We start from the raw sequence: 13,167 nt of genomic DNA on the forward strand, positions 1-13,167 counted from the left end.
AATATTACAGCATAATTCTGGAGTGCACACCAGATATTTCAACAGTTGAGCAGATGACAGTTGTGGTACGTGTCGTCCAGGAGAAAAGACGCGACGGAGTGTACGATGTCTGAATACGGAAGCATTTCTTGGGATTTCTTCCAGTGCCCGATTCTTCAAGCTCCACTTTGACGCAGGTCGTACTCAAGTTCTTGGAAGATAAAAAAAATCCTATTGTGTAATAGGAGAGGGCAAGGATACGACAATGGAGCAAACATGAAAGGAAAGAAGTCTGGTCTGCAGAAAAGAATTTTAGATACGAACAAGAGAGCATTTTATATACCATGTAGCAGTCACTCATTGAATCTTGTAGTAAACGATGCCGCTATGTTTTCAAAATATGCTGTTTCCATGTTTTCGACAAGCTTGTATGACTTCTTCTCGTCCTCCGTACGACGTTGGGATGTCTTGAAGAAGTATCTGCCTAACCTGTCGCTGAAACCATTAAACGATAGAAGGTGGGAAAGCCGCATCGATGCACTTACTCCCCTGAGGTTTAAACTTGGAAGCGTTTACGATGCACTGGTTCAGGTATCAGAAGAATTCAATGGTATGACCGCTCACGAAGCAACGTCACTTGCGAATCAAGTAAAAAATTACACCTTTCTCACTTCTCTGGTAATCTGGTACGACGTTCTGCTTCATGTCAGTCAGTAAGACCCTCCAGACCATTGACATAAATGTTCCTGAGGCCGTGGAAATGCTTGAAAAAACGAAAGCATATTTTGAGACCTGCAGAACGGAAGAAAAGTTTGTGTCTTTCTTGACGGATTCCGAAGAATTGGCTACAGAATTAGAGCTAGAAGATCTAACGTTACCACGGATAAGTGTTTCCCGGCGACGAAGTAAGAAGCCAATACACTTCACCTGTGAAGGAAGGGATGAGACAATAGATGACCCAACAAAACGTTACAAGATTGAATTCTACTATTATCTTTTAGGTACAGTAAACACATCTTTGGATGAGAGGTTCAATCAATTGAAATCTCATTGTGATTATTTTGATTTTCTCTACGACATCGGCGAGCTGAAGAATGCGCCTCCTGACAGCCTCGACACAAAGTGTAGAAACCCCGCAGCGATTTTGCAAGATCATGAGTCAAGTGACATTGATGCACTGGAGTTGAGGGAAGAACTAAAAGTGCTTTCAACATTGTTGAAACCTGGAATAGGTCGAAAAGAGACTCTGAAGTTTATAAGAAGACATAGTTTTTGCCCTAATTGCTCTGAGAATTCTCCTAATACTCCCAGTGACAGTTGCGAGTGGAGAGAGGGGTTTCTCAAAAGTGAAACTGATAAAGAAATACCTCCGATCAACGATGAGCCAAACTCGTTTGAATGATCTTGCAACAATATCGATAGAGCATGAGCTGGCAGAGGACTTAAATTACACAGATCGTGTGAAAGAGTTTGCACAAGCAAAAGGCAGGAAGGTTCGATTTGTCTAGTATTTCTTTAAATTTTTGTATAATGATCAGTGTCTTGGTTATTTACTGTGTTGTTTCTTATTTTGTTCAATATTGAATAGTTATTGTAAATATTATTGTTCAAACCAAATAATCGTTAAATTGTAAATATATTTTGTTTTCCATTGAATACTTTATCTGTTCACAACCATTGAAAAACGTGTATTTACGTTGACTGTAAGTTCATGCCGCGCGGCATTAGCCGAGCCGACTGTGCGGCTGGTCCCGGCGGAGGTTCGAGTCCTCCCTCGGGGATGGGTGTGTGTGTTTGTCCTTAGGATAAGTGAGGTTAAGTAGTGGTGTAAGCTTAGGGACTGATGAACTCAGCAGTCAAGTCCCATAAGATTTCACACACATTCGAACATTTTTGTAAATTCACAAGGCTTATTAAAATTAGCTAGATTTCTTCAATCAGGTTTGACTCCATTTTTGAGCTGGTGCTCAGCGACTGTTTTGTGCAAATCCGTAGAGAATGTCACCAATCAGTCGCAATTTTTGTTTCTATTTTCCAGATCTACATAGATTTCGGGACAGTGTGGCTATTCTCAATGCTTTGAGTTATGTTTACATCTATACCGTCATGCTGAACGTAACTGTCAACATGACGGTTTAGATGTAAGCACATATTACAAGCTTTGAGACTGGCCACTCCGTGGCCGAAACCTAGGTAGATCTGAAAAGTAAAAACTTTTCCTACAGATTTGTTTAAACAAAATTCCTCAAATGTTTTGTAAAATAAAAAAACATGGGGGGGGGGGGGCGGCTATTTAGCAGCTCGCACCGGGCGGCACTTGGGCTTGCGCCGGTCCTGGTGGAGGCTACAAAATATAATGCCGCAGTTGTCCTGCCTAACATGTACGAAAAACACGCAGAAACTTCAAAACACGTTTTCAAGAAAATGTAAAGGCTTTCACGCTCAACCACTTTGTTGACGACATGTATCGTTTCCAACATACGTTGTGCAATGACTGATTTTTCAATCTAGTAAATAATTTGGTAGTATTACATAATGAAGTCAATGGCAAGACCCTAAATCTGTTAGAACAGCTGTAGACATACACATACCTCTACAAAAATAAAAGAATCGCTGTTAACTGAACAAACAGATTTCGCAAACCATAGCTATATCAGCAATTTCAAAGACCTATTCTAAAGTTATTTCCTGCATTGTTCAATAATTATATCTTAAGCACTATAAAAAATTCATCTTTGACCACACCATGTACAAAACCACCTGTGAAGTGTTTACAAACTTGTTTGCGAACGTGCCTCTTGAATGAAGTGATATGTTTGGAAAAGATGGAGAAAAAAACGTATGCTACTCCTAAAACGTTAAAAACACTTTTCTTAGATTATTTCGAAAGTTTACGCTGTTCATCTTTTCCACTATTTCGCACATATTTTCCGCGTTTGACTTACGAAAACTGTAACCTAACATCAAACCTTTTCGTGACAGGAATATGCATTTAATCTCATTGAAGAGAACAATTAAAGCATGCATTAAGACGAATTACATCTGAAGATAGACTCACAGGGTCTGAAATTCGTCGTGTACAGAATAAAACACGAAAAGTTGTGACGGAAGGAGTTTTGTTAATTCATACCTCGAGTGTATTGGGTACAGTCACGTTTGAAGCTCCAGAATAGGGTTAAAATTAGAAATAAGTTTCTAAAAATTAGAAGGTCGATCCCCTCACAACACTTAACATTTTAGTCTTAATTCACTTTTTTGAGTGACCATATTGCGGGTACACACTGTTCTCTTTAATTTTTGTACAATTGTACGTACTTATTGATATTTATTCACTGCTCCAACGCTTTAGGTCAGGGTTGAGAAAAAATTTCAAATGGATCAGCATAAAAGACATCTCAGCACCAGAACAATGTAACCGAGACACGGTTAAAAACTTCATAGCAACCATTGAGCTCCTCATTTTCGAACCGTGTGGACGACAACAATGAGTTCAGTGAAGATATTTGCGAGGCTTTAACGAATGCAAACATCCCCTTGAATAAGCTAGAGAGTTAAGGATGAAGGACCTTCTTGAAACAATACACAGGAAAAGATATTAATCGCGAGTCAACGCTGAGAAAGAACTGTGTGGCCCCATTGTATGAAAAGGTAAGGTTTTTCGGTAATTTTTTTGAACGTAGGTATGTGAAAGTCAAACGACTATTATTTTGGCCCATGTATATATCAAATTATATCAATTAATTTAAAAAATATCGAAAAATAAATTTAAATTATATTTAAATTTTCATTTTTGTAAAATGAACATTGTTACTTGAACGTAAAAAAAGCTAAATTTAAAGTAAGTGAAGTTTTTCGAGAAAGGAAAAGACAAATGAGGAAAAGACTTGAGAAGGAGACAGTGTCTCGTAACGTTCTCTGCAAAAAAGAAAGTAAATTTATTTTTAAAGAATATAAATTTTTGTGCGAATCAAACGACTATTATTTTGGTCAATGTATATACATAAGAAAATAGTCAAAATATAGGTAGGTGTTAAAACAGATATAGTTTGTTTTCGTGTGTGTGTCTCCTACATAGTGCCCACGTGTTTGTAATAGAGAAACTAAATAAAAAAATACACACAGACTTTGGAGAATATTAGGAAAAGCATTGGCGATTCTCCAGGCAGGCTATCCGTTGACGAAACCACCGAATCTTGCGGTCGGTATATGGTGCACGTCATAGTTGGAAAACTCTGCTTACGAGGGTGCATGAGGACACCTCATACTGTGCAAAGAAGTGGAACGAACCACACACGACGCGACTGCACGCACAGTGCAGGAAGCATTGTTTAAGTTTCGCCAATATGGAATAGTTTAAAATAAATTAATAATAATAGTAGAGTGCAGCAATTTCACATCATATCCCGGGCCAATAGTTAGTTTTTCACATCATGTCCCCAGCCAATAACAAAATAATAAAAAAATTTCTAAAATTTGTAAAATCCGTTGATTTTCTTTCAGAAACGTGGGGAGAACAAGGTTTTTGGCCATTTGACGGATAGTGCCGCATATATGCTGAATGTCGCAGAGTGTCTCAGGGTGTTTTACCCTAAACTTATTGACTGGCTCATGGCATCCATCACGTCGCTGAAGAGGTCAGAGCCGCATTGTCAGAGGTCAACAGCCTTATTATCTTCGGCAAGGAAGGTTTTCATCAAGGCACCAAGTCGAGTGAGAGCTTTCAACTGCTCACCCTGACTGTCCTCTGCCGCCTGAACCAGTCTTAACGAGGTGGGGAGCGTGGACTTCAGCTGCAAACTATTATGCACACAATCACACTAAAGTTGAAGAGGTATGGACGCATATGTAGCTCTGGATAAATCGAATAAGCGAAGAAAACGAACACAACATAGAATTCCAATATTAAGCTTACTTCTCTGTACAGCAGTTTTCAGCTTGGAACCGACATTCACTAGATTACTACTTTCTTATTTCAGGTCCTAAAGGACTTTGAAGATAGCCAAAATTTAGCCATACCAAACCAAGGGCGTCCTGAAGAATTCCAGCGTATTACACGGCCTATCATTCATCCGAGCGCACTTGATTGGTTGAGAAACTTGAGACTCGTAACATGGAAGTTACGAAGACAGTGACTCTCGACGAAGGACTCGGCACACAGAGCAAGAGTTGGCCAGGTCCGATCGGTGAGAGGCTTAGAAGAAAACTGGATGCAGTTCTCCATGGAAATCCCGGTTGGCCTACGATTCGGAAGATCGCTCAGTTACTGGGTTACTTGAAGGAGAGAAACGCCCCGAGAATCTAGACGATTTCACGTCGTCTGGTGTCACTGCTCTGAAATTTTTACCTGTAGTGTCATGAAAATGATCGTTCAGCATCACCCGATTGAAAATATTATCTGACCACAAGAAAAATTTACACGTAGAGAATATGGATAAAATGTTAGTAGTTCAAACTAACTCTAATGTATAGAATTTACCAAACTTATCGTGTAAGTACCTATGTTATACTTTATTTTATTCATTGAATTACAGCAATTATTGAAAATATTTGATGGTTATTCATCAATTTTCCCGAGTAAGATGCATATTTTAAAGAATTTATCTAACAGAAGCGCATAAATAAAGAATTTTAGCTGCATATTTAAAGGCATAAACTGGCAGTAAGCGCATGTTTTAACTGCATATTTCGAGGAGTTTTGGCGCATATTTCGTGGGTTTTAAGTGCATATCGATCCGAAAACTAGTTATCAGTCTTACTGAGTCAGAAAATGGGGAGACTTCAAAAGCGTATCAGTATTTAACTCACAAATATAGTAATCAATTACACATCCAATATTTCTTAACATAATTTCATTGTACTGCACTTTAGTAGGTTGATTTAATTATTGAGCCACTTATTACATTCGATGTTGGTGCTTTTTACTTACCTTCGGATATATCCATAATTCATGTTCATGAAGAATGTGAACTCTGTACACACAGTTCAGTCACTGTGGTGGTGAGTGTAATTTTTTTAAATTCCAAAATTCCCTTAACTGAATGTAACCAAATTTACTTTTATACATTAATACGAGCTTATGACATAATATACGGCAGAATCTCTTCTCTATTGCTACGCATCCGTGTGCTCTTAGTTCGTCCTGACAGTCAGTGTATAATGCGAGTACTGCAGACTTACTTTCACTGTTCTATACAAGGAAACTTGTCACAATAAATAAGGATTAGAAGACGGGGCATTTTCATGGACTTTTACAAGCCAATAATTTCGTGTAGGTTGTCAACGTGCCAAAATAATGTCTGTGTATGAAGGTAAAACATGTTACTGCTGACATATGAAGATGAAAGTAATTTCGTCTATCCTTTGATCTTCGCGTAACCTTACCAACACCACAGTAGGGTCCCCTTCCTTTCTAACCTCTCCCGTCCTACCTCTCCTACTTCAGAAAGGAACTACTAGTTAAGAATTCATGGTTTTCATAACTATATATTCCCTTCGTTACCATTAATGGACTAACTATATGAACAGACAGAAGTTCATGTAACCACATCATGGTATGTATTAAACAGTCTATATGACACTCGATAATTTTTCATGTTCACTTTTTAATATATTGCGAAAGTGTTTACTCAGATTTTTCAAAGTAGTTCTTAGAAACGAAATTTGTGCTGTGCTTCAAGTATTCCTCTTGATCTGAAAAAAAAATTGTTCCTCAGTACAGAGAACTCTGCAAAATATTTGTATTCCATTCGTCACTGACATCTGTATTATTAGTCAATTGAAATCACTCCCTCTGAAAGGAAACAGTAGTATAATGTGAAATAGCACTGAGATTTTGAATTTAGTATTAGTTCTTAAAAGCACTGTAATAACGTCTGTTACAAAATTTGTATGTACTAATTAGAACTGGTAAATGGTAGCTACAGAAACTGGTCTACAGTTGACTTATTACAAATACGTTACTTTTTATTATCGAACAACTATAAGTGAGATTAAGAAAATTCTAACTCAATAAGCATTATTTTTAGGTAAGAGTAATCTCCATGTGGCTTTTGTTGCGTAACGATAAAAAACTTTCAATGTCTGATAGAAGGTAACTTAAAATTTGTATCTACACGGTGTGTGTTGTAAAAGTTACTAATTGAATAATTCTGAAGATCTATTTCACATCATTCCTTTTTAAGCAAGAATATAAGAGCACAGTTCGACTAGAATATTACTTTAAAAAAAATTGACCAAGAGACAGAAGATCGAAAAGTGGAAGCAAAGTCAGACTTCGTTAACAGTCACTAGCGGAGTATTTGCATAAAATAAACATCGCTTACTAAGGATTGTCAACTTTTTTCTTACTCCAATGGTACTAGGTTGCGAGGCCAGAGGGTGTTTCCATTCTCCCCTTCCATGTGGGAGGCCAGGCTGCCTCAGACGTCGTGAAGGGGGGGCAGTGTTCCTAGATGACAAACCCAGCAGAGAAAGCCCGGTCCTGCAAGCTGGGTGCTATGAGGTCAAGTTGGTAAACGATCCATCTAAAATCCTTCATAGCCACGGGCGTGAAAAAATCCTCGGATGTGAAGGCCAACCAGGAGATGGTGAGGTCGGAACAAGCCATATTGGATGTGGAGATAGCAGTGTCTGTACGATCATATACTCAGAATATCCCTGGTTTTGGAACAAAATGTGAATAACAGTTGAAGATGTTTGTCTGCATCAGTAGTGAAGTAAACGAAGCCTTACACATCACGGAGGATCCTTTTCAGAAAGATGTTGCTGCTCTTGGAGGTATCATGACCAATAGAAATATTAGAATCATGTAAACCCAAGTGGCTGCAATTACTACAGGGACAATCCTGGACAGATGCACAGCGCTGATGCGACCTTGATGGATATTGAACAAATGCAAGTGAGACAGAGCAGGCTAACGTTTCAAAATTCCAGTTATATTATGAACCAGGCTGTGGACTGCTCGCAAGCAGAGTAATTTTGTGGGTGCCAGGTGCTAAGAGAAGACAAAGTGAAAACGAGGATAGAACGCTGTGGTGGAGCATTGCCAAACGTGTTAGATACGGGTGTACTTCCTCCCAAAGCAGTATCCCTGCAGTACACAGCATGCCAGATGGTACCATGTTCCAAGTTCTCTGTGTCTCACACCTCACGGACGTCTGCTCTCTTTCTCATTTGCATTTTGGTGACATTAACTGGAATAATTGTGATCGTTTGTCATTGTAGAAGATCGTTCTGCAGGTCTGCCAGCAGGAATATGAGAAGAGGTCCAACCAGAACTTCACCTGCAGCGTTTCATTTGGCGAAGAAAATCACGGTGTCTTTAGCGCCTTGGACTACAACTTCTGCCTGACCTGAAAGCTTACAAGATAGACAATGAAAGATGCAAGCTGTAGGCTGACACCTCAAATGTGGAAATCTGTTCCCGACGATTTACGAGCCTTTGAGCGAGACGTGGTCGAGTTTGCTGTTTAGGGACAGTGTGACATTTTAAAGACCAGTAGTTCCCCACCCCGACTCCCCTCTTACAAACTTCATACCGTTTACTGCTTCTATACTTAAACCACTGTCACATAAATAACGAAGTAACATTTCATGTTAGATACGTATGTAAAAATGAAATCAACTGTCAGGTCCCCTAGCAATATACACTCCTGGAAATGGAAAAAAGAACACATTGACACCGGTGTGTCAGACCCACCATACTTGCTCCGGACACTGCGAGAGGGCTGTACAAGCAATGATCACACGCACGGCACAGCGGACACACCAGGAACCGCGGTGTTGGCCGTCGAATGGCGCTAGCTGCACAGCATTTGTGCACCGCCGCCGTCAGTGTCAGCCAGTTTTCCGTGGCATACGGAGCTCCATCGCAGTCTTTAACACTGGTAGCATGCCGCGACAGCGTGGACATGAACCGTATGTGCAGTTGATGGACTTTGAGCGAGGGCGTATAGTGGGCATGCGGGAGGCCGGGTGGACGTACCGCCGAATTGCTCAACACGTGGGGCGTGAGGTCTCCACAGTACATCGATGTTGTCGCCAGTGGTCGGCGGAAGGTGCACGTGCCCGTCGACCTGGGACCAGACCGCAGCGATGCACGGATGCACGCCAAGACCGTAGGATCCTACGCAGTGCCGTAGGGGACCACACCGCCACTTCCCAGCAAATTAGGGACACTGTTGCTCCTGGGGTATCGGCGAGGACCATTCGCAACCGTCTCCATGAAGCTGGGCTACGGTCCCACACACCGTTAGGCCGTCTTCCGCTCACGCCCCAACATCGTGCAGCCCGCCTCCAGTGGTGTCGCGACAGGTGTGAATGGAGGGACGAATGGAGACGTTTCGTCTTCAGCGATGAGAGTCGCTTCTGCGTTGGTGCCAATGATGGTCGTATGCGTGTTTGGCGCCGTGCAGGTGAGCGCCACAATCAGGACTGCATACGACCGAGGCACACAGGGCCAACACCCGGCATCATGGTGTGGGGAGCGATCTCCTACACTGGCCGTACACCACTGGTGATCGTCGAGGGGACACTGAATAGTGCACAGTACATCCAAACCGTCATCGAACCCATCGTTCTACCATTCCTAGACCGGCAAGGGAACTTGCTGTTCCAACAGGACAATGCACGTCCGCATGTATCCCGTGCCACCCAACGTGCTCTAGAAGGTGTAAGTCAACTACCCTGGCCAGCAAGATCTCCGGATCTGTCCCCCATTGAGCATGTTTGGGACTGGATGAAGCGTCGTCTCACGCGGTCTGCATGTCCAGCACGAACGCTGGTCCAACTGAGGCGCCAGGTGGAAATGGCATGGCAAGCCGTTCCACAGGACTACATCCAGCATCTCTACGATCGTCTCCATGGGAGAATAGCAGCCTGCATTGCTGCGAAAGGTGGATATACACTGTTCTAGTGCCGACATTGTGCATGCTCTGCTGCTGTGTCTATGTGCCTGTGGTTCTGGCAGTGTGATCATGTGATGTATCTGACCCCAGGAATGTGTCAATAAAGTTTCCCCTCCCTGGGACAATGAATTCACGGTGTTCTTATTTCAATTTCCAGGAGTGTATAATCGTCTCACGTACTAGTAAACAGCTCCACCTGTGCAGCTGCGCACTGAGGGTGTCGACGCAGCTAAACAGCAGCCTCGTGCAGCGAGACTGCATCCCAGTACCTGACTTAACACTACCGTCCACTCCCAACAAAGACGACACAGCTTGTAAAGCAACTTCATGCAGTGGGGTGGATCTGCCGCTTTGTGTAGTCAACACACGTCAAATAATGTTCTTAGACGTCATGCTGTAGGTTTGTCATCTGAGCACCCCATTTCAGAAGAAGTTTTGCGATTTCCAGTACTTCCTTACTTTATTTCTCCATATTTAGCTTTCAAATCTTCATGTACAGACCTCCAAATTCCCCTTTCCATGATGCGTAGAGTTTTTAAAATATGGGTAGTCTACCTTAGGTTAACGATACATCAGCTTCTGTGCAAGTTTGTAATGTTGATCAAACTGACTACATTTCCGTAGTGCAAGCAATTCATCATTACCATTATCAGTAGACAATAAGTGTACATCTTTCCTGTATCATCCTCAGCAGTTAACGGGGTTGTGGCGATGTAGTAAGCAGTCCATCAGATTTAATGGTCATCGGTTTGAGGTTTCATTTAGGGTTTGTCTTTAACTTCAGTTGTGCAGACGGAACATCTTGCAGCTTCTGATTAACTGAATTCCGAGGTTTTGTGTCGGAGTGTCACATTCTCGCTGCTGTATCAAGCCCAGAGGGATGTGGTACTGCGGAAATTTTTTGGCAGTAGTGATGTGTAACTTTCGTCCTCGTCGCCTGTTATTGGCACTTTGGAAGGATAGTGATGTAGCTGGAAAGTGATTAATCTGCGCCTTTAAAGTTCAAAATTTGTAAAACCAGTTATTCGTGAGATCCGTGCTATAGCTTACGGACACAAGGTTGCGTAGATGCCCATTTTGAAAATGTGTAATTTCAGTTTCTCCCCCTTTCTATTCAGCCTCGGGGCAATTAGGCCTACTTGTTACATGGTATGAAATAGACGCCTACAGTCATGTAAAATAATGGTCACTGAGGATGCACAGTTATTTAGAATACAGAATGTCAGTTTATCCTAGGGAAGAAAAAACCTTAAGTTGTACAGTAGCCAGTTTGTGACCTTTTAACACTGTTTCAGGATGAGAACAGAAACATTTACTCACACTGAAATAAACGTAAAAAGAAATTAAGTGAATAGGATGATTTTTAAAATTTGACCAAGACAGCGAGAAGGGGCACGTTGTAACATTAGAGATTCCAAACACAAAGGTGAGGCAATGTACCAGAAATATGTTGCACATGCAAACGGTCGCTTCATGAAGGAACCGGCCATCAGCAACTGTCGAAATAACAAAACACAGCAGCAGCGATAATGCCCTGCGAGAACACAACTCCCGCTCTCGTTGAACACGCTGCCAGCTTCAGCTGAAGCCAGCCCGGGAGAGGTCCGCTGGCAACCGGTGTCAGTCCCCAGCTGCCCACAGCTTGGAACCACACCTCCCAGCTGCCCACAGACCTGTGGTGCAGCAGAATACAGCACAAACGAGCAAAGCAATGCATTGAAGGCGAGCCACACAGTTCACATATTACTTAACCAAACAGAGCAAACGAATGTGTTGGGAACGTTTCACCTCCTCTTCTACATTCTTCCATCGCTACGTCATGGGTGCGGGATACACTACGCTCCCTCCCAGTGTTCCACTCTGGGACGTGCCCTTCAGTGTGGCCTTTGGACAGACTCCTCACCTCCTGCAGAACAGCTCACAGCCCATCTGGCGACTGCAGCCCCCCGATCCCTGCCTTGTTCCTCCTCAATCGCACATGCCACTTATCGGGAACGTCGGGAACTAACAGTTTCAGCCGGGAATAAAACTTGAAGATACACTAATGTTTGTACACTTATTGTCTACTGATAATGGTAACGATTAATTTCTTGCACTACGGAAATGTAGTCAGTTTGATCAACATTACAAACTTGCACAGAAGCTGATGTATCGTTAACCTAAGGTAGACTACCCATATTTTAAAAACTCTACACATAATGGAAAGGGGAATTTGGAGGTCTGTACATGAAGATTTGAAAGCTAAATATGGAGAAATAAAGTAAGGAAGTACTGGAAATCGCAAAACTTCTTCTGAAATGGGGTGCTTAGATGACAAACCTACAGCATGAAGTCTAAGAACATTATTTGACGTGTGTTGACTACACATTGCTGTATAACTACACTACTGGCCATTAAAATTGCTACACCACGAAGATGACTTGCTACAGACGTGAAATTTAACCGACAGGAAGATGATGCTGTGATATCCAATAATTAGCTTTTCAGAGCATTCACACAATGTTGGCGCCGGTGGCGACACCTACAACGTTGTGCCATGAGGAAAATTTCCAACCGATTTCTCATACACAAACAGCAGTTGACCGGTGTTGCCTGGTGAAACGTTGTTGTGAAGCCTGGTGTAAGGAGGAGAAATGCGTACCATCACGTTTCCGACTTTGATAAAGGTTGGATAATGGCGTATCGCAATTGCGGTTTATCGTATCGCGACATTGCTGCTCGCGTTGGTCGGGATTCAATGACTGTTAGCAGAATATGGAGTCGGTGGGTTCAGGAGGGATCCCAACGGCCTCGTATCACTAGCAGTCGGGATGACAGGCATCTTATCCGAATGGTTGTAACGGATCGTGCAGCAACGTCTCGAACACTGAGTCAACAGATGGGGACGTTTGCAAGACAACAACCATCTGCACGAACAAGTTCGACGACGTTTGCAGCAGCATGGACTATCAGCTCGGAGACCGTGGCTGCGGTTACCCTTGACGCTGCATCACAGACAGGAGCACCTGCGATGCTGTACTCAACGACGAACCTGGGTGCACGAATAGCAAAACGTCTTTTTTTCGGATGAATCACGGTTCTGTTTACAGCATCATGATAGTCGCATCCGTGTTTGGCGACATCGCGGTGAACGCACATTGGAAGCGTGTACTCGTCATCGCCATACTGGCGTATCACCCTACGTGATGGTATGGGGTGCCATTGGTTACACGTCTCGGCCACCTCTTGTTCCCATTGACGGCAGTTTGAACAGTGGACGTCACATTTCAGATGTGTTACGACC

The sequence above is a fragment of the Schistocerca cancellata genome, chromosome 2 (assembly GCF_023864275.1).
Source record: "Schistocerca cancellata isolate TAMUIC-IGC-003103 chromosome 2, iqSchCanc2.1, whole genome shotgun sequence".
NCBI classification, from domain to species: domain Eukaryota; kingdom Metazoa; phylum Arthropoda; class Insecta; order Orthoptera; family Acrididae; genus Schistocerca; species Schistocerca cancellata.